Source organism: Gymnoscopelus microlampas, assembly GCF_963454915.1.
Source record: "Gymnoscopelus microlampas genome assembly, chromosome: 12".
NCBI lineage: Eukaryota > Metazoa > Chordata > Actinopteri > Myctophiformes > Myctophidae > Gymnoscopelus > Gymnoscopelus microlampas.
The window spans coordinates 3,784,674-3,806,439 of NC_139949.1; positions in this window are offsets into that span (position 1 = coordinate 3,784,674).

The following is a 21,766-nucleotide window of genomic DNA, read 5'->3' on the forward strand; positions in this document are numbered from 1 at the left end:
CCTCTGTCCAGGGTCGGCATTTGGAGGGGGAGAAGGGGGTGTAATCCAAACTCAATGATAATACTTTGAAGCTTCGAGACTTCTACAAGACTTTTTTTCATCAGGTGACAGTGACACCATCTAGATGTGTAAGACAAAACACACCAGCCCACATCAACCATTACATGAAATATACACAAACAAGATTAAAGGAGATCTCTACATAATGTGTGCATGATGTTGAGGGAAAGTGCATTTAATTAGATGATGATAATACCTTTACTGGGGTCCCTTTCTTTTGGGCAGGGGCAGCAGACTCCATCTGCTCGAGGGCAGCTCCTGTCCCCATCACATCACTTTGGGCAGTGTCCTGATCCAACTGGTCAGGACAGGGTTCATGTTCTGGACTCAGCTGATATATGGAGAGGTAAAGTTGAACCTGGACTCAGCTGAGAAATCTAATCGGCACAGATGTGTACATGAATGGAGTTGTGACTGTACATGCTACATAGTAACTATGAGAAGTGAATCGTGCCGGTTAACCGGCACTAGTTTCTACACATGCATTTCTCACCTCTTGGCACCACTGGTTGGGAGAGGTGATGGAGAGTGCCAGCCCTCCGGAAGGCCCAGAGATCCCTTTTGGCCTGCTGGTGCTCTCTTTTCAGCCGTCCCAAGTTTTTCTGGAGAACCAGACACCGCCTCTGTAGTGCCTTAAATCCAAGCTTGCGACAGGGTCTGTCCCGCCTTGCTGGCTGGATGGCAGAAGCGGGGCTGTCCATCTCCAGATCATTATTCTGTGTAAAGGAGAGAAGAAACATGATCAGCATGCACTATAGGAGCACTAGATAGACTACGAAATCGGAGGGAGAACGAGGTTGAGGATGAAGAGGAGAATGGATAAGGAGAGGGAGGGGTAAGCCCAACATAATACAAAATAGTATTGTACATACGTCGTCCCAGATGGTCAATAATGGGATCTCAGCGTTGGTGTCCCTGAGCTCCTGGAGGAGGCGATCCGTCTCCCTCCGCCTAGCGATGTCCTTGAAGCTCTCCAGCTGCTCTGACCCGAGTTCTTTATGGACCGGCATGTGCCTCTCCAGTATCGTGCCCTTCACTCCACACTCCGGGACAGGACAGGGGCAACATCGAATGTTTGTGTGCTGATTGGACAGGTTCAGCAACAGCTTACGCTCACGAACAATCTTTATGAAGTGCAATGTATTCAGGTGGCCCGGCAGGGAGCCCACCGTGAAGGATTTGTAACACAAACAACACCAAGGCATTCTAAATATTAAAAGAGAGAAGGGGGGGAGAGAATTTGTGAGATTTTGTGGTTCTCAAGGGGTTCAATTGGTTAGTTAAGACTACCCAAATATTCCTCGAATATAAGACCTTTTCATTAGAATTCTGTTGCTATGTGAACAGCTTTACCATATGTTTATTTCCTGTTAGACTGCAACATGAGTTGCGCACACAGCACACACTATTAGCAAATGAACACTAAACTATTTAAAACACTGAACATTAGAAGTGAGGAAAGTGTAAGCAACGGTCAGCAACATGGAGGTAAAATTAATACTTAATAATAAAAAATACTAAAAGCTGAACACAAGGAGCAAGGCACTTGAGCATAGCAACAATAGTTCAGCCTCCTAGAGGATGTGCTCGTCTGGCACTCTCTGTTCTGCTAATACAGTATGTGGGTTATGTGTGGGTTCTGGGTCCAATACAGTCCACAGAGATTCTCTTAGCTATTTAGAACGTGCGACGCCGGCAACTGGCGAGTGAACCATAGCATGGACCCACACGACGCAACGTGAACAAACGTGGACTTAATCTGATCCCACATGGATCTCCCTTTACCATATGCTCTGCTAGGCTGCCGCTGCCTGCTCTGGCCTCCCAGGTACTAGGGTCCCACCCCTCAAATATGGAACCCCATTTCCAAGTACAAATAAAGGCCCCGAAAAGTTTTATTCTTGCAATTCCAACTTTATATCTCGGACTGAGTTTCATTGTTTCTCACAATTGCCTATCTTTCAACTGTGAGGGAAAATACCCATGGATTTTTAGATTAAACCCCAGAATGCTATGACATTAAGTCAGAAAGTTCAGAAATTTGGCCTTCTGTTCAATTCAATGCCTGACATTGGCCTACATAGGAAGGGGCTGCATTTGGATGTCCACAAGAGCTGTGACCATAAATAAAAAGTCTTCCATGAACCAAGACCTATTTATATGCTTCCAAGAACATGGGTTGCATGTGTGTGAAGGTCGGTTAAAAGTGTATACAATAACAATAATAATTTTGCTGTGCATGTAAGTATGTATGTATGTATGAATCACTTGTGATTCCCTTGGTAATTCAGAGTTGAGTCATCAAACAGAGGATTCTTCACTTCCATCTCTCTTGTCGGTGCAAGTCCAGGACATTCGTAGACAGTAAAGTCTCCTCCCATCTCCTCCTCATCTGAAGTAACCTCGGACTCAGGAACTTTCTGCTCTGGTTTGTGTTTTGTAGTTTACATACATTTTCTCCACCACACTGCTGTAACTCCAGACATCACACACGGTCTTGCCATGCTGGTGGCCCACTTCAGCGATCTCATCGAACTTGCCAAACTCCAGAGCACTGTATCCATCAATGCGAGGTCTGATGTATTTGCAGTAGTCGCTGTTCTTCATTAACTCCGATTGCCTGACACAGCTCACACAAGCCAGCCGTGTATGTATCTCTGCCATGTTCAGCACCTTTACTTTCTCAGCCAGGGGGTTGAGTTTGTTTCCACAGCAGCCACCATCCTGAGAGTCTCAGCCAGGGGGTTGAGTCGTTTCCATAGCAGCCACCATCCTGAGAGTGAGTCACCATAATTGGTCAGGTTGGTTTCATCCTAGCTGCCCACATCAGTAGCGATCACCAGCTTCACTGTCATGGAGCGCGCCACATCAGCTGGCAAGTTGTTGATGTAGATCTACCAGCATGTGTCCATCTTTAGGGTCACAGAGCGTAGGAAGAAACTCAGACAGAGACATGCTAGCACGTGCATAGCTCCACAGACAACCATCTGTGTGTACTCTCATGGCAGATGCAGTGATGTCAGTGGTAATGCTGAAGTATGGGATCCAGAGGTCCTTTGGACATTTTTTGAAATACTGACGGCCGTTGCGTGGTGGATATAGCCGGTTGCAAAATTGTGTTCATTTTCTTTTGTCGTTTGTGCCATTTTGTCTTGCACCATCAAACCATCATGGGTGTTTCAGGCAAGTTGCAATCAGTTGAAACTATTTTATTTTCAACTTTATTAACTTTATTCTTTTTCTATTTAAATCTAACTCCAGGCAACTGACATCAAAGTAGCAACTGAAAGAGTTGCCACTCAGAGGAAAGGGTTATAGTAGTAGAACTACAGACGCATTCCACTCAGTCACCGCAAGAATTATTGTGCTATCAAGCTTCACTAGGCCAGGGTAGAATTATGTGACTGTGACGCGCATTCAATCCACGTGATTTGACTTTTCTCCGTCAAATGTTGCGTCCACTCTAAGACCCTGGGTGTTATATGTTCATACAGGGGGTTGCAGATTACCAAATAAACCATGCAGATGTGTCAAGAGCAAAAGCCCTAGGAAGGCATTATGCCATTAATAAGATTCATACTTAGTAAGAGCATAATTATTTTACTCATGCTTTCAATACATTAAATCACCCCATACAAATTCCCCAAACTGCATTTTTATTGTAATCATTGTGGTCAATTACAGAGTTCACAGAAAGCGATTGCTGCAAGGCAACTAGTATAAAAGTCTGTACCTAGCATCCAACATCAGAATCAACCATCATATCCCAGATGTACAGGTTTAAGAAAAAAGGGGTTGGGGAAGGGGGAAGAGGGGGAGAGCAAGAGAAAAACAGGAAAGATCAACAATATTTACATTTAAAGATCTGAGTGTTTATACAAACACATAAGTATGTTTTTATTAGACACGTTTATATATACACACATAACATGTGTTTATATATACCATCATGCTGAATAACATTTGTATACATTTTGAATAAACTGTATACAGTACGTTGTTCCTGAAAAGTATACATATTTTGGACCATATACCTCAACATTGATATTGCGTAGGATTTTTTTCTCCAAATAGCCATTCCATGGTAGATCCCTACCATGTTTCCCTATCGATGTCACTAAAATCTATACTACAGACATCTCAAAACAAACTGATAAGACTACGACTAAACCCTCAACACCAACTCACTTTGCAATGATGGGATGGCTCATGGTAGAAGACGGTACAGCAACTTGCAATGGGCCTTGTTTTAGAACAGTGGTTTTCAACCAGTAGTCCTTGAGGGGGTCCCCAGCAAAGGGTGTTAGTACATTTTCACCCCTTTATCCATATTGTAACCATTGGCTATTAAAAAAAGCAGATTTACAAGCTCACAGCGCATCACTTGGTGCCGCGCTGCAAGCTTGTAGATCTGCTATTTTTGAACATTTTCGAATCTTGAAAGTGTTTGAAGAATTTTTTAACACAAATCTTCTCTTCTGGGGGTCCCTGGCACAAAAAAAAAATCAGATGGGGGTCCGTGGCCAAATGTATATCAATTTAGGGGTCCTTGGCATGAAAAAGGTTGAAAACCACTGTTTTAGAAGATAATTATAAAGGAATGAAAGCAACAGTTTCACACAAATCATGATGACATAAGTGACAGACAGATACACATTTGAAATATTTATTTATGTCCACATAAGCAGGTGTACAAAGGACATAAACGCTGCCAGTGCAGTCAGATAAAGGGTTACAAAGCTCATGTAAGGCAGAGCATTGTTACTGTACATACAAAACAAAAGATGGCATACTTGTCGAACACAGCGGACAACAATCATGGGTAAAGGAAACAATACCTCCACCAAATTGAGCAGCTTCCTATAATCGCTGATATTGAGCAGTACCTTGCTAATGGTTTAGCCCGCCATTTGGAGGCCCCTCACAACCAACTTGTGCACGTGGCCTAGACTACCAAAGATAAAACAAAACTCAAGTTTACATCTGTAGCCTATCTGAGAGATGGTCTGCTCTAGTTGATGATATTTTAGCACTTGGTTGATTCTGATGTGACGGCGCGGGTGCATCCATTTTGCATTCACTGACAACACTGGGTCTATTGTTTTAATTGAATTATATGACTGTGTATACGGCAAAAATCAATATATTGAACATATTTGGCCACTGTATAGGCCTAACCCAGGGGTCTGCAACCTGCAGGCTACACTTGCTATGCATACAATGTCTATAATACCGTATAAACATAGTTATAATACATAATAGTCTGCTTATAACACTGTATAATTAGAGAAATATTCATAATTCTTTATAACGATAATCATGAGTGAAAAGGTCAAGTATAAATGCACTATGATATGCATATAACACTATAATTACAGTTATAAGCACTCCTAAGTAGTCATAATGAAATCATAATACATTACAAACCAGTTTATAATGACACTTTCTATGTTCATTTTGATAGTTGTAAGACATTATAATCATGTTATCATACTTTATAATCACCACTATAATGCATTTGAATCACTGTTATAATATATTATACTGTCATAAGTAGCTCTAAGTGGTCATTTGTTGCTTTAAAACATTAGACAAAATTATAATAGTTGACCGTATAAGTCATTATAGAATGCTTTATAGTGTATTATGATTATTTTTATAAAGCATTATGAGCATTAACTACAATTATACAGTGTTAGAATACAGATTCTAATACACTATAAGTATGTTTATAATGCATCATAGACATGATGCATTATGGATAGCAAGTGTCCATTATCAGACATAAATTAAGCTTTCAACTTGTTTATTCCCCATATGACTGGCTATCCACAGACTTTGAAGCAATTACTTGAAATTATGGAAACATTACACCTTAAATGTCAACAGTTCAAAACATGTATGTACTTGTGACCATTTCTCAAATGTTATTTAGCATTCGAGGAAAAAATAACCAATTTAACATTGAGGTGCCCACTCTTCTGGTTATCTGCTGCAGTACTTGCTGAAGAGAAAAGCAAAAAGTGCAATATGGAGATCAACAGTCTACAATTAATTACGGTTGTTTATATCCCACAGCTACATCAGAGCCTCAACACATCACTTTCAAAGAAAATCTATGGTTTCTGTACATAGGTTTATTGATACCAGTGTTGATGATTTCATGCATGTCTTTAAAACTGTGCCCCCTGTAGTTAATTGTATGGTGAGTTCCTTGGCAACACTTAGCCCTACTGAGCAAATGATGAAACAGTGATTTATAATCAAAAAATGTATTTGTACAAAAAAATAAAATAATAATAAATAAAAAAAACTCCTCAAGCCACACCGTTCTCCGTCACCTTCAGCTGCACACTTGCGGTCGGGATCCACTGTGGCGGAAATATTTTCTTGCTGAAATAAAAACAGATGATAGTCCTTACTAATGCCAAGGAAGTGGAGCATATCACTACAGTTCTTAAATCCTTACAGTGGCTCCCTTGATTTGAATTGAATTGATTTCAAAATACTAGCGTTAGTCTATAAAGCTTTGAATGCTTTAGGGCCAAAAAACATTTCTGATCTTGTACAATATCATGAATCACCCAGACCTCTCAGGTCATCTTGGAAAGGTCTAGCCTGGTAAACCATCCCGCTCACGTGAATTCACATTTTCATATGTCTTATGTAGACCGGTCTGGCCCCAAGCCGTGTTTTGCCGTCGCCAAAAAGTGGAAGAGCCAATCGGCGCTTGCGCTCAGGGCCCTGTGATTGACAGACGCTGTATGAATTGATGCGACCAGGATAGTTTACCGGGATAGGAAAGGTCTGCTTTCTGTCCCAAAAATAAACGTGGGGAAGCATTACTTAGTTTTTATGCACCACATATCTGGAACAAACTCCCAGGAAACTGCTGGTCTGCTGCCACTCTTATGTCTTTTTAAAACACAACTAAAGACCTTTCTGTTTGCCTCCCTCTTTGATTGACGTTATTTTCTTTAACTTTCTTCTGCTCGGTTATGTTATTTTCATTTTAAGTTATTTTCATTTGCTTCTTGATCTGTGCAAAGCACATTAAATTGCCTTGTTGAAATGTGCTATACATATAAAACTGCCTTGCCCATAACCCGTTTGAAAGAAGCCATTTCTAACCAACCCGTCTCATCAAAATGATAGTCACTTTGTAAGATGCTTATTACAGAAAACATAGATAAAACATGAATGTTAAAGCACATGCTTCTTAATTAAGGTGAAATGTCCCTTTCAGCAAAGCTTATAAGTCAGAGAAACAAACTTACCATTCAGGGCATGGGGCCCAATTTACCCGGGACTGCTTCTGGCCCTTGGGAAAAGGTAAAGGGGACAAATAATCAAACTTTTATTTTGATTCAATAATTACTCCCAGCTTCTAAAATCCTGTCAACATATAACCAAATTGTCACAGGTTTTGTTTATAATCAGAGCTCAAACAGAAAATAATTCACATTTCAGGCAAAAGGCAACATTGTAACCAGTTCATATACACTGCATACTAACTTTTACTGTACGGGTCTTAGGTCCCACAGACAAAATGGGAAATGACGCCTCCTCGTTCATGTGATACTTGCAATCTGTAAATAAAAATGATCACATTTTAACTTTCTTTTAATGAATACAATGTAATTTTGTCCAATCTGTATAATCAATTAACTGTATTTGTGTAGACTCAGGGGTCGATTAAAAACAGACAACATAAAAACACCATACAGAAAGAACATCCCTATACCATACTAACATCAGCTATTACAATAGACAATCGTACCAGTGTTTCCAAAACGTTGACCGATATCTGATAACACTGAGGCTGGGGTTAGACAGCAGCATAATAATAGAATTGCAGAACAACAATGCACCATCTTGGTTTTCTCCAAAGTATACATATACGCAATCATTATAATCAACCAAAAGCTTATACATGCTTGCCTTCCTGAACTTAACCCAACAGGGCAGGCGTTATACAGGGGAGTACAGTATGCTCTGAAGAGTTTACCTTCACATCAATTTAACATGAGTAGAATTCCCTCCCCAGCATGTTAGCTTGAGCTTATATACAGCGCTGCCTATACAGATCATCATCATCAGTCAGTTGGTCTGTTATAATATGCACCAGATACTTCGCAATACTACAAACAGATAACACTTGACCTGAGAGTTCCTTATCCCCTCTCGTCCTGCAAATCATTACAACACTCTTTTTGACATTATAGTTCCTCTTCGCCTTGCCTACTTGTTGTCAACTAATTCTACGAGCTCTTGTTTTATTGGTTCTTCTTTATTCAATACACTTATTTGTTTTAGCACTTGCTCTTTTGATTCTCCTATTGGTCTCATCTGTTTCAGAAAGTAGGTAGCTGATATATTGCAATTTTACCTTAACGCTAGGTATCCACAAGTTTCCTAGGCTGTGTGGGCATCACTTCCTGATTTCAATGGATCAAATCGACAGGAAGTGATGCCCACACAGCCTAGGAAACTTGTGGATACCATTACTTGCTTGTTTTAGTAGAGAATGCACTTAAGACTTCTGGTGATTAGTAGTTTTGTTCACTACCTATGTTGAATGCACTTATTGTAAGTCGCTTTGGATAAAAGCGTCTGCTAAATGACTGTAAAGTAATGTTATTCTCATCAAATGCTACTCCATAGTCAGAACGTATATGTAGCAGCTGTTGAAACCCAGCACTGCTAGGAGAAGGTATAACCAAATGCGCGTACATAAGATGGTTCACTAAGGTGTTTCCAATCATGCAACCTGTTTTACTGAACAGAAAGATTAATCATGTACAAATTAAATATGGCCGGCAAGACTTCTGGCTTTGATATTTATCAACCCCTTCTTTCAGAGCATAGATACATACATACAGTAGATCAGTACCATGCTTTGCCTTGGACCCAAACTGATTGTCTGTGGTACCAAAAAAGGAACAAAATAGATCTAATTAAGTTCTTTCTAGGACCTTGGACAATACACTGGCTAGAGAAATCGTTCACTTGGAAACTCCCCAGATTGCCAGCTTTGTCCTTATTCACTGGCACCAAAGTGACAGATAACATGGTGTGCAGTCCATGTGTCATGACACCAGTAAAACACATGGCCAGAAGAACCGTTACCAGCTAGCAGTGCTATTGCTTGCTGAACCTCATTGGCTGTAACTCTAACAGCATCAATACTATGAATGTTGTCCACTTTACAGGGGTCACTCTTTACACAATTAAAAAGGGCAGAGTAATGCTGCCTCCACAGCTCTGCTATATTGTCAGCTCCAGAGACACCCTCTATGGTGCAAGGTAATGGAGGATTACTCCTGTTCAGACTCAGAGCTGAGAGCTTATGACCCAGGAGCTTTTCAGCAATAGAGTCTGCTCTCATAGTTCCTTAATTTGTACTAATACAACGTACTGCCAAGTGCCAAATAATACCTGGCATTAGTTAGCTTTTTGTGGTCCAGGACAGGTTCCTGTCCGGGCCGACCCGCTAGGACCCAAGCCTAATATAGGCCCTCTTTGCCTCTGCATGGTGATATTGTTAATACAATATAACTTACACAATTGGGATGTTTGTATTTTGTCTCCCTGCTATTCTATTGAGACATTTAGATTGTGACAACAGTTATTCATACCATCATCCTCCTGTTTGTTTTTTTTGGTCCTGGTCCTCTTGCCTGCTATTGTCACCAGAGCCTTTCTGTATGGAGGAGGAAAAGAAAGAGTGTAAAATGGCAATAAAGGCCTGTGGTTTTTAGCATTGCAAGCCCGGTTCTCTGACCTCCTTAAACGCCACGTCCCTTCCCACTCCTTCAGGTCTGGTGCATTTTTTATAGAGGAACAGGAGTATTTTAACTGTCACAGCCTTGCACTGGTTAACAGCATCTTCTATTCCGTATCAGCACTTACCGCTTAGTCGCCCCCTTCTTCTTCTTCTTCTTCAATTCCTCTGCCTCCGCCATCTCTTCTTGGTCCTTCTCTGTCTCCCCCATAACCATGTCTTTGCCCTTATCTCCTACCACAACTTTCTCCATCTGTCTCCCCCCTCCATCCTCCATCCCTTCTCGCTCTGAATCTACTTCCTTCTCCACCCTCCTTCCTTCTCCATCCTCATCTCCCAAATCTCCTGTCACACCTTCCCCCATCTCTCTCTCCCCTACATCCTCATCTCCCAAATCTCCTGTCACACCTTCCCCCATCTCTCTCTCCCCTACATCCTCAATCCCTTCTCCATCCTCATCTCCCAAATCTCCTGTCCTGTCACACCTTCCCCCATCTCTCTCTCCCCTACATCCTCAATCCCTTCTCCATCCTCATCTCCCAAATCTCCTGTCACACCTTCCCCCATCTCTCTCTCCCCTACATCCTCAATCCCTTCTCCATCCTCATCTCCCAAATCTTCTGTCACACCTTCCCCCATCTCTCTCTCCCCTACATCCTCAATCCCTTCTCCATCCTCATCTCCCGAATCTTCCCCCATCTCTCTCCCCCCTCCATCATTCTCTCCTACCTCTTCCTGAATGTTCCCTTCTGTGAAATTGCAAGCTTTGAAAACACAAAAACACAAAAACAAAGAAAAAAGGTATAGTTAAGATGTTTTTTTTAAATGTTTTAAATCTGCTCCATTTGGACACAATACAGGACCAATGTCATGAATATATATATTGTGCTCTAACCTACCTTTCAAAAAATGTTCAAACAGGAGCAGAACCTTATCCAGGACCACCTCTCCCTCTCTGGGCAGCTCGTGGGCGCAGTAAATTTCTGCCCCCCAATTTCCCCCCTTTTTCAGTTTGCCCCACATAAGCAGGGGAACATAGCCCAAGGCCTTCATTTTCTCCATCTTTAACAATGACAAGCATAAAAGCAAACTTAGAGACATTTTCATGGTAGGGTTACAAAGGCGAATGAACGGCTATTTCAGTTTAATATTACAGTTTTTCACAATTGTTAACACACAAAAAGCGAAGATTCGGCACAATTTTCACAACCTTAACTTCATGGACTAATCGCTCCACCCAATTTGGCACTACTTCGCACTCCCTTATCTGAATTAGACTCTGACTTTCCTTCTTTACACTCTGATGTCAATTACATTATCACCATGTTGTCCAAACACTACACACAATGTTCAGTTGTTGCACACACCTCTCACATAAAATCTCAAAGCATCAATCTACAACACACCTTGTTGTCCAAACACTACACATATGTCAGTTTTTGCACACACTTCTCACATAAAATCTCAAAGCCTCAACCTACAACACATAAATAGTCAAATCTTTAAACATTCAGGTCTGGTGAGCAATTTGCACCACCGGGCTGCTCCAGTGCGTGAGTGGTTCCAGAACCACCCACATTTTTCCGTGCTGTACCTTCAACCTTATTCTCCTTTCCTGAATCCCATTGAGGAGTTCTTTTGAGCTTGGAGGTGGAGGGTAAATGAACGGAACCCACAGAGCCGGGGGTCCCATTGCTCCAGGCCATGGAGGAGGCTTGTGGCGACGTCACTGTTAGGGTGTGAATCTTCTGCTATCTCACGATTCGATTCGATTCCGATTGTTGGGGTCACGATTCCGATTATTTTCCGATTATTTTCAAAACAAACGATTCTCGATTAGTAAAATATGTTTTTTTCCAATTCAAAATCGAAAAATGTCATTATACAAAAATCGTGAAAATCGCCCTAGTCCCTAGTCACTGTTGAGGTCTGTCAGGGCTTCATGTGCCACTCGAGGCGTTTCTTCCAACGCTGCTTGGACAGGGAGAACATTGCCTATGATGTGGATGGCCCTCTGGCCAGACATGAACCGGAGGCATGATGCCTAAATCATATAGAGAAATAACACATTTTTGGCTGCATATTTGTGTTTTGTTTTATGTTTCACTATGAAAAAAGTAGGCCTACACTGAGTCATTTTACAAAAGAAATTGTCAATGTCATTCATATGGTGTGTTCCATTTCTATGATTGTGTTTTCAATTTTGCCCTGCAGTGTGCTGTAAATGTTTGGTAGTGTGCAGCACATGCTTAGTTGTGTGTACTCAATGAATGGTATGTGTGTGTCATTTGAAAATATGGCTGTGTGTACCAAATGAAAACACGAGTTCCATTTTGTGAACAGTTAAAAGATTTGATGGCAAAGTGTCATTTTGCAAAGGGAGAGTAGGGTTTAGCATGTTGTGTGTGTCATTTGAAAATATGGCTGTGTGTACCAAATGAAAACACGAGTTCCATTTTGTGAACAGTTAAAAGATTTGATGGCAAAGTGTCATTTTGCAAAGGGAGAGTAGGGTTTAGCATGTTGTGTGTGAGATTTGCAGTTTTGGTGTGCAGTTTTGAGAAAGCCGTTATTGTTTTGAGAAACGTGTGTTAACAATTGTGAAAAACTGTAAGCCATTATGATACTCTGTCTTAAGCTGGTGTCGCTCACTGAAAAAATGCTCTGTATGCATCACTTCCAATATCGGCTAACAACACAGTCATACATAAATAATAAACATTAGTCCTGTCCAGATACATGTCTATTCGGTTCATTTGCTATAGAGTGCACAAATGTACCCTTAAGTGGCCCAGGGTCTCTCTGCAAGTCAGTTTTAAGAATATTTTTTGATGTTTAGCACCACTTTGAATGACGTTTAAGACCAATGGATTAGAAAAGTAAAGACTGCGGGGTTAATTTATGGGGTCTATATGTGAAAAGGTCCTTTGTAGATTGTTGTGCTAACTGGAACTTGCAATGACTGACAAAACTAGAAAAACAAAATGTTTTTTACCTGTACAAGCGAACGGTCCACAACCTTGGACTGGTTTCCATGGTCGATCGTTTTCTTTGCCCACACTTGGGACTTCTTGCGGATGTTTTCAAGGGCTTTGGTGTGCCTAAGCTTACGGGCCAATAGCTTCCCACACTGTAAGTGGGTGTAAGTGAGAGAGAGCAAGGATGAGAGACAGCTATGAGGCATAATAAAAATACAAATGGGTTCTAACTTAGCTGTGATACTTTCTTTCGAGACTTCTATGAAAGTAAACTTGGAGTCTAAATTAAAATTAACTTTATACACACAAAATATGCTGTTAAGTTAATACACCACATGTTTTAATCATATTAAAGGTAGCGTGGTAGAAATTGGCCATTATCTAGCCAGACATTATGCCATAAGCTGTCATTAATACGATGCTAGTGGAGATGCTGCCATTTTTCTGTATTCCTAAAACAAAATATGGATAATTTCAATCACCTGAGTGACCACAGTTGAATACTAACAGACTCAATATCCAATTTTAGCCATAATAGGATGTAATTTAAACAAATTAGAGTCAATTTCTATTTCAACAGGTACCTAGCCATCAGTTGAGAAATGTTTTGAAAAAACACTAATGACAATGCCTAGTGTAACAAAGCAAAACTCTTGTCACTGTATTGCTCTGTCGACAAAGACTGAGGTATTTAATGCCAATGCAGTTCATTTGAACTTGAACTTAATGACTCTGGATATAATGTATGAAAATGGGGATTGACTGTTAATCAGGACTGTAGGCTAAAGGCTATATGACCTACCTGTTTGCACAACCGTGCGGCGTGTGCCACATGGCATTGTGGCTTTGCAGTGGGGGCAAACCGTTTTGTTTGACGGCATGACTCTGTTTCTCTAGTGGGAAAAGGGGAAAAAAGCATTACTTAGCGCAGCACTATATAACTTTTTTTAATGAATAAAATGTAATTTTATCGTATCTGTATAGTAATGCGTTAACACAATATCAATTCTACAATTGGGGGTTAGGTTAAAACTTTGACATTGACGGGGCCAGTTTGGAATTGCAGCCTCCTGAAGGTATTTTTTATGACAGTTTTGAAAGTGAGTAGGGTTTTACACTCCTTTACTCCTTTTGGTAGGGCATTCCACATTGTTGTTGCATAGCATGAGAACGAGTTCATTTCCTTGTTTGTGCCAATTCTGGGTTGAACATGATCAGTGGAGCTGCCTCTGGTGTTGTGATTATGAACTTCAGAGGATCTGACACACATTTGTACCTGATGTTCAGGATTCAATGTATCCCCTGAGCAAGCAGGCAGGCTCTAGTTCTATGTCAGCACTTTCACAGGAAACCTGTTTAAAATCTGGGGTTGAAAAGGAAAGTTACATAGTGCAGCTTTAACATTAGATCAGGGGTCTTCAACAGGGGGTCCGGGACCCCTAGGGGGTCCTCAGAGTTACTACGGGGGGGCCGTGAAATCTCTGTGTGGTATGATTTTTCTTTCTATCACTTGAACCCTAGCATCCCTATTCTGGGGAGAACTTAAGCCAAAAATAGCAGATCTACAAGCTCTGTGAGCTTGTAGATCTGCTATTTTTGACACTGGGATATATGTGTCGAGGGAAAATGGAGCAGACCAAGTAAAACTTTTTTTTTATACAATATAGAGGGGGTCCCTGCTTCATATCTCTCTCAGCTAGGGGGTCTTTGGCCTGAAAACGTTGAAGACCCCTGATGCAGAACAGCTTTACAATGTATTTCGCTTTTACTAATTTTGTATTGACGTATCTAATATAAAGTGTGTGTTTTAGAGCAACCAAAAAAACACACACTATATTAGATACGTAAATAAGACCCTGTAGAGTCTACAGGGTCTTCAACAGGGGGTCCGGGACCCCTAGGGGGGTCCTCAGAGTTACTACAGGGGGACCGCAAAATCTTTGTGTGGTATGATTTTTCTTTTTTACATTAACCACTTGAACCCTAGCATCCCTATTCTGGGGAGAACTTAACCAAAAATAGCAGATCTACAAGCTCTGTGAACTTGTAGATCTGCTATTTTTGATACTGGGACATATTATGTGTCGAGGGAAAATGTAATACAATATAGAGGGGGTCCCTGCTTCATATCTCTCTCGGCTAGGGGGTCCTTGGCCTGAAAACGTTGAAGACCCCTGCTCTACAGTCGTACAACATGTCGCACCAAGATTTGCTACTTATTAAAACAAATTGCACATTAAGAAAACAGGTAACTTTTACATCTACTGCTAGGCCCACGTTAGCTAGCAGGCAGCTAATATGCTAAGCTAAGCTAACCTCATTCATATAAGATGTTACGAGGACAATGCAATGATTCCAACACATCATGTAACGTGATGCAAAACAATTATAACACTGACACAACAACAATAATTCCATTGATACCGTGATTTCGTTACAAAAAAATATTATAATCATACCTACGTATCCCGCAAAAGAGGGCAAGCGAGTTGAAGCGACCTCACTTTCAGGCGATGACAGCACTGCTTCCGGTTCGTTCCAAACCGGATCCACTTCTGCGACGCGCTACTAAACTTTATTAGATTCACTTTTTTATTTTGAAATCAATAAGAGCCTACAACGCATTGGCACAAATGATATGATAATTCATAAATAAATGCGATGGCCTGACCACCACCAGATTTCGGTTTACCAGACCAGAGCTAAAGAAAGTGAAAATGAAAATAATATTTTTTGTTGATATTAATAATTATTATTATTAGAATTAGAATAGAATACGCACGGTGTAGTTCAAAGTTCAGTTTACACCTTTTAAAATGAACTAGCAAATGTAAACAAATCCTTTGAAAATTGCAGATCTACAAGCTCATGGTCAGCTTGTAGATCTGCTATTTTTAAATGGCTGAAATGTATGCTGAAGTGGTTAATGTATGTTCTATAATAATAATAATAATCCAAATCTACAAAGTAACTTGTAGTTTTAACAGTATAATATTTATATATACGTATATATTAGTATAATATAATATATATAAAAGTATAATATTTGCTTCTGACATGTAGTGGAGTAGAAGTAAAAGTACTGAAAATTGGGAATACTCCAAAAAAGTACAAGAAATACCTCAAAATTGAACTTAAGTCGTACTTATGTACAATTTTTGTCTTAAAATTTTGGTAAGACCACATGGCTAATTTGCATACGCGCTATCGAAGTTAATGGAGGGGATAATGGGTCTCCCATGCACGGAGTTTAAACGTTTTTTTTTTTGGGGTGAATCCGTGCTATTTTTTTTATAACCCCCACAGTTTGCCCTGCAATGTCACCAGTAAAGCCCGTAATTCTCCAAACATGTACAAATGTAAAATATAAGGTGCTTAACCGCTTGCCCCAAATGTTATCTAGGTGTCCGGAGAATTTGTGCAATGTATAAATCCATATTTTTCAATTAAAAAGTGTTTTAATTCCGTCTGTGGCTGATTCTGAGACGGGGCGCATCCGGTGAAAGCCGAAATTACACTCAATGTAAACAGAAAGTAAACGGGGGGGGGAATGGCGTTCGGCCACAGACGGGATTAAAACACTTCTTTATTGAAAAACGTGGACTAATATATTGCACAAATACTTCGGACACCTAGTTAATATTTGGGGCAAGCTTATATTTTTCATTTGTGAGAGAGCACCGTTCACAAACATTGTCAGGCTGCTTTGGAGCCTAGGTGCCCGGATCTAGTCGTGTATTTACGGAATTGAAATCCATGTTATTTCACCGTGATGGTGAGAGCAATGTCACCAGTAAAGCCCGTAATTCTCCAAACATGTACAAATGTAAAATATAAGGTGCTTAACCGCTTGCCCCAAATGTTATCTAGGTGTCCGGAGAATTTGTGCAATGTATAAATCCATATTTTTCAATTAAAAAGTGTTTTAATTCCGTCTTTGGCCGATTCTGAGACGGGGCGCATCCGGTGAAAGCCGAAATTACACTCAATGTAAACAGAAAGTAAACGGGGGGGGGAAATGGCGTTCGGCCACAGACGGGATTAAAACACTTCTTTATTGAAAAACGTGGACTAATATATTGCACAAATACTTCGGACACCTAGTTAATATTTGGGGCAAGCTTATATTTTGCATTTGTGAGAGAGCGCCGTTCACAAACGCTGACAGGCTGCTTTGGAGCCTAGGTGCCCGGACCGCCAGCGGTCCGGCAATGCGGTTGGGGGGGTAGTACCGGACCTTTCTAGTTGTGTATTTACGGAATTGAATCTGTGTTATTCATACGTGGTGGGGAGAGCGTAGAGAGTCACGTGACTGTCTGCGCCTCGCATTGAAGTTAATGGAGGGGATAATGGGTCTCCTATGCACGGAGTTTCGGAGTTTCTAGTAATCTATGCACGGATTTATTTTGGTGAGTCCGTGCTATTTGTACGTGTTTGGGGGGAGACCGGGTTGGCCGAAACGCATGCATCCTGAATTTGAAGGACATAATATGAGTGATGACACTTAGCTGAGGAACCACACCTTCCAGTGCATCTGCAGAAGATGCCTGTGGACATGAAGTGCTAGGGACCATCATTTGGAGAAAGCTCTCGTTTGGAGTGGGTTGGGTCCACTGCAGCTGCGGCTGATCCAAGTCTGCATTATGTAGCGCCCATTTCGGATTGATGAGGCTGTGCAGAAAACAGAGAAAATGCCCTTCAGTTTTACTTTGTAATAATTCTTCAGAAATAGCAGATCTACAAGCTCACATCATGTCATATTTATTGCATCACATTGTGAGTTTGCAGATTGGCTATTTTGTATTTTTACCTGGTTGAATCTTGCAAAAATAACTACAACTACTCAAATGTAAAATTTCAAATCTATAATAACCTCAGGAGCAGGTGGACAGTCCTGGGTGGAGAGAGGTGGACTGTACAGCTGACGTGGTCCAAAGACATCCTGGACGTACGGCTGTTGCTGCAGAGACCACAAAGACACATCTTATTGTCTGTCAAGTTAAGACCTTCAAAAATGGCACAGCTACAAGCTCACGCTTGCAATGAAAAATGAAAAAACTCCCATTCAACTATTTTTTCCCCGGAAACCGTAAGGGCTACAGCTACGATACGTGGAGGGGAGGTTCATAGTTTATTGCCAAATTATTTACAAAATAATTACACCAGTCGGCCACATGGTGGCGTTATAACAGCCCACTTTATATTTTGGCCTATAACTCTTGAACCGTGGGTTGTAGAATAAAAATCCATATAGGCCACGCCCATTTGCGTCTGGATAGATTTTCCGCCATTTTTTTTCTTCTTTTTTTCAAAACACACTTTTAGCGCCTCCCACATATTTTATCCAAATTTCACATCGGTACTCATGATCTCTGGACCCTAGCGATAAACATATCCAAACGGCATTTTGATAGTCCTTACCGTTCGTCCGTAATTGGCTTGCAAAGTTTTCTTGGGAGGGGCCCGTCCAATCAATCCCAAATTTGAATCACATGTCGAGGGTGGTTTACTCAACGAATCCCCAAAAGCATTTCCACTTTGATCCATAGGGGGCGTCACAAATGCGCAAAACATAACCGGTTGATGCAAAAACATGACTTTTGGGGGGATCAGTTCTCTCAAAAAGAAAAGCAAGTGATCTCAGGAGTGACATGACGATGTCATTGACCCGCTACATTTGTGGGAGGGACCTGTTTCTTTAGTGTGACACCAGAATTGCGACGCGTCTAGTTTTGTATTATTTACTTTTTTACTTTTTAATTGGTGAAAAGACATAACAGGACAAAGGTGACATAAATGACAAAAAGAGACAAAATAATAAAACATACATTTCCAAAATCACACAGATCTGTAGGATTTATGTTAGTTGAAATAAGGTTTTTATATTCTGGGCCAGATCTGACTAGTTATGATATGACTTGATCTGGCCTTGGTCTGACTCTCCGAGTCATCCATGACGTCCATCTTCGTGAGCAGGATTCATGTTTTTATTTTGACTGATGATAAATTGTACATGCATGCATGCTTATATATTCACTGATTTAAATTACATTACATAATGTATGATAACTCAGTCAGACACGTGCAGATGTGAAGTGTCAGATTCTAAGTCTATTTTTTCTTCTCTCTACTCTTACATGTATCTGTCCTGTTTCATTCTCACTGCTGTAGCTGCTACATCATATAAACCTTGTCTTATCTTATCGAATCTTTTTTTTTTACCTCTGAGATGTAGTGGAGTACAAGTATAAAGTATTACAAATATAACTTTTTGAGTAAAAAATAACTCAAAATTGTACTTAAGTACAGTACTTGAGTAAATGTACTTGGTTACATAATCTAGGAGCTGCACTGACCTAGTGAGACCCCCAGCCAGGAGGCAGACCCTCAAACCAAGCATCCTGTACCAGACAATGTTTCATTCTACACATTAATAGTGCAGTTTAACAGCAATGTGCCATTTTGAATCCCTGAAATCACCTTCATTCCACTGTGAAAGGCTATTTGGAATCCATTAAATGAGGGTGATTCCACAGTTAAACCTGTTTAGACATTGGCCGTGTTTCCCAAAGCGATTTGAGGTTGTGCGTAGCCTAGAAGCTGCGTAAGAGCCTCCACGCAGCTGCACAATAGCAACCCCACAATAGCATCTTCATTAGCAGCAGCTGGTTGTGCCCTACGTGCTATCTAAACTGGCTTCGGGAGACACCATCGTCGTAGGTTCTCAAGTGCACAGCGTTACGTGTCTGCTAAACTAAATTCGGGAAACAGCACGCACGTAAGATCTCCTGGACGAAGCCTACGTAAACTACGTAGTGCTGTCCTACGCTACACAGCAGTTTAAACACCCTTTGCGAATATATACAGTCAAATGGATCATAAGAATACCACACACACACACACACACACACACACACACACACACACACACACACACACACACACACACACACACACACATATATGATTTATATATATATATATAAATTCGTCCTCTATGCATGAACCCGAAGTTTACAAATTGTACTGTACTCTCACGGATGATCTCTGATCTGATCATCTGATAAAAATACTGTCGGTGACAGAGCCAACTGTCAGATGTCCTGAAGCAGTCCACTCTAAATACAACGTTTGAATAATATGTATGCATTAAATTACAGCGGTGGGGTGACATCTGCCAGGTAAAATCTGAAAATAGCAGATCTACAAGCGTGTGATGCGTTGTGAGCTTGTAGATCTGCTATTCTCAAAAGATTTTTTAACCATTCATAAACATGGCGAGCGCAACAGCTGTCACTTTGTGAGAGGAACTGGGGACTTTCATCATAACGTTTAACTATAACACTTTGAAATTAAGGAAACATGTTTAGCTCAGCATCATTTATATACCTTTAGTAAACTTGGCTTGCTTAATATTTTTTATCAGATGATCAGATCAGAGATCATCCGTGAGAGTACAGAACAATTTGTAAACTTCGGGTTCATGCACAGTGGACGAAGCAGTGCAGCCGCTCGCCCTACCCAAAAGAACAAATCTGCAAGCTATCGACACGCCATGTCGCAGTGCGTTGACAGCTTGTATGTCTGTTTTAGGGTAGGCATCGCACGTTACGCACCGGCCCGGCCATTATATATCTATATCTATATATATATATATATATATATATACACACACACACACACACACACACACACACACACACACACACACACACACACACACACACACACACACACACACACACATATATATCAGTAGCCTTTGTTGTTGTCCAACCTTCTATATTAAACTCATATTAACTGATATACTGATTTGCAACGTATGTATTAGTGAGCAGACACACCCTACATGGGCACATTTCCTAATAATGAAACTAAGGCAATCCGGTACACTTCCCCTTCTCCTGCCTTGTTTGTGGAAGTTCTTGAACTCCTACTTGCCAGTAACTCGTGTCATCTTAGGTCACCAGGTCATTGAGTGAACTGTTTGTTATGACCATGTCCATGTCTATCTCTTCTTGGCTATAGTGGAGTCTCATTGTTCATGTCATATTCTAGCTTGAACCTTGCCTTGTACATTGTAATTTACGGGTTCCGACGTGTTTGTTTACAACTAGAACGCGTCGTTCACTTTGCAGTGCCACCTTACAGGCACCTCACAGTGTGAGAGAGAGTTTTGTGCTCTCCTAAATCCACGGCAGGCTTTGAAAGTACCCACTTCAGAAAGAGGTGACGTGCATCACCTCTCCAATGACCAAAACCCACTATGGAAGCCGTCGAACTGGTGCGATCTGTCGGCATCCTAGAATTTATAGGTAGGATGTGATGTCATATACCGTCTCATCGTGATGTCAGATTACGTCACACTGGCGTGATGTCAGATTACGTCACACTGGCCACATACAACGTTCGTACATACTGACAACCGACATGGCGCAGGATTCAAATTGTATATATATAGATGAAGTGTGGACGGCGCTTGGGGCCTTTTGGACCCGGAAGTGACGTCGGACTACAAAATGACGTCAGACTTAAAAACCGAATAGAAAATGAATTTTCAGTGCTCTCAACTGATTGGCTTACATTTTGTCACCTACCGGAAAATGTACTATATTCTGTTTACTAATTAAAGAGCTGGAGAGACCCCTGTGACCGAACAAACGCTCTGTAGCAATGATTACTGTCAGAATATAGTACTTTAACCTTTTTAACCAAAAAAAAAGAAATCAAATAATAATATCACTTACCCTACCTTTAACTGTGAGTGTGAAAATAAACCGGCAACACAACACTTCAATATTATTCTAATGGTGATGTTAATGCTTTAAATGCGAGACGGAGAGGCGGAGCACGCAAATTGCGTCTAAATCCTAATAAAATAAAGGTCCATGTGATCTGACGGCCCGTAGGCGGCCACTTACCCAGCCTACCCTGACGCTCAGTA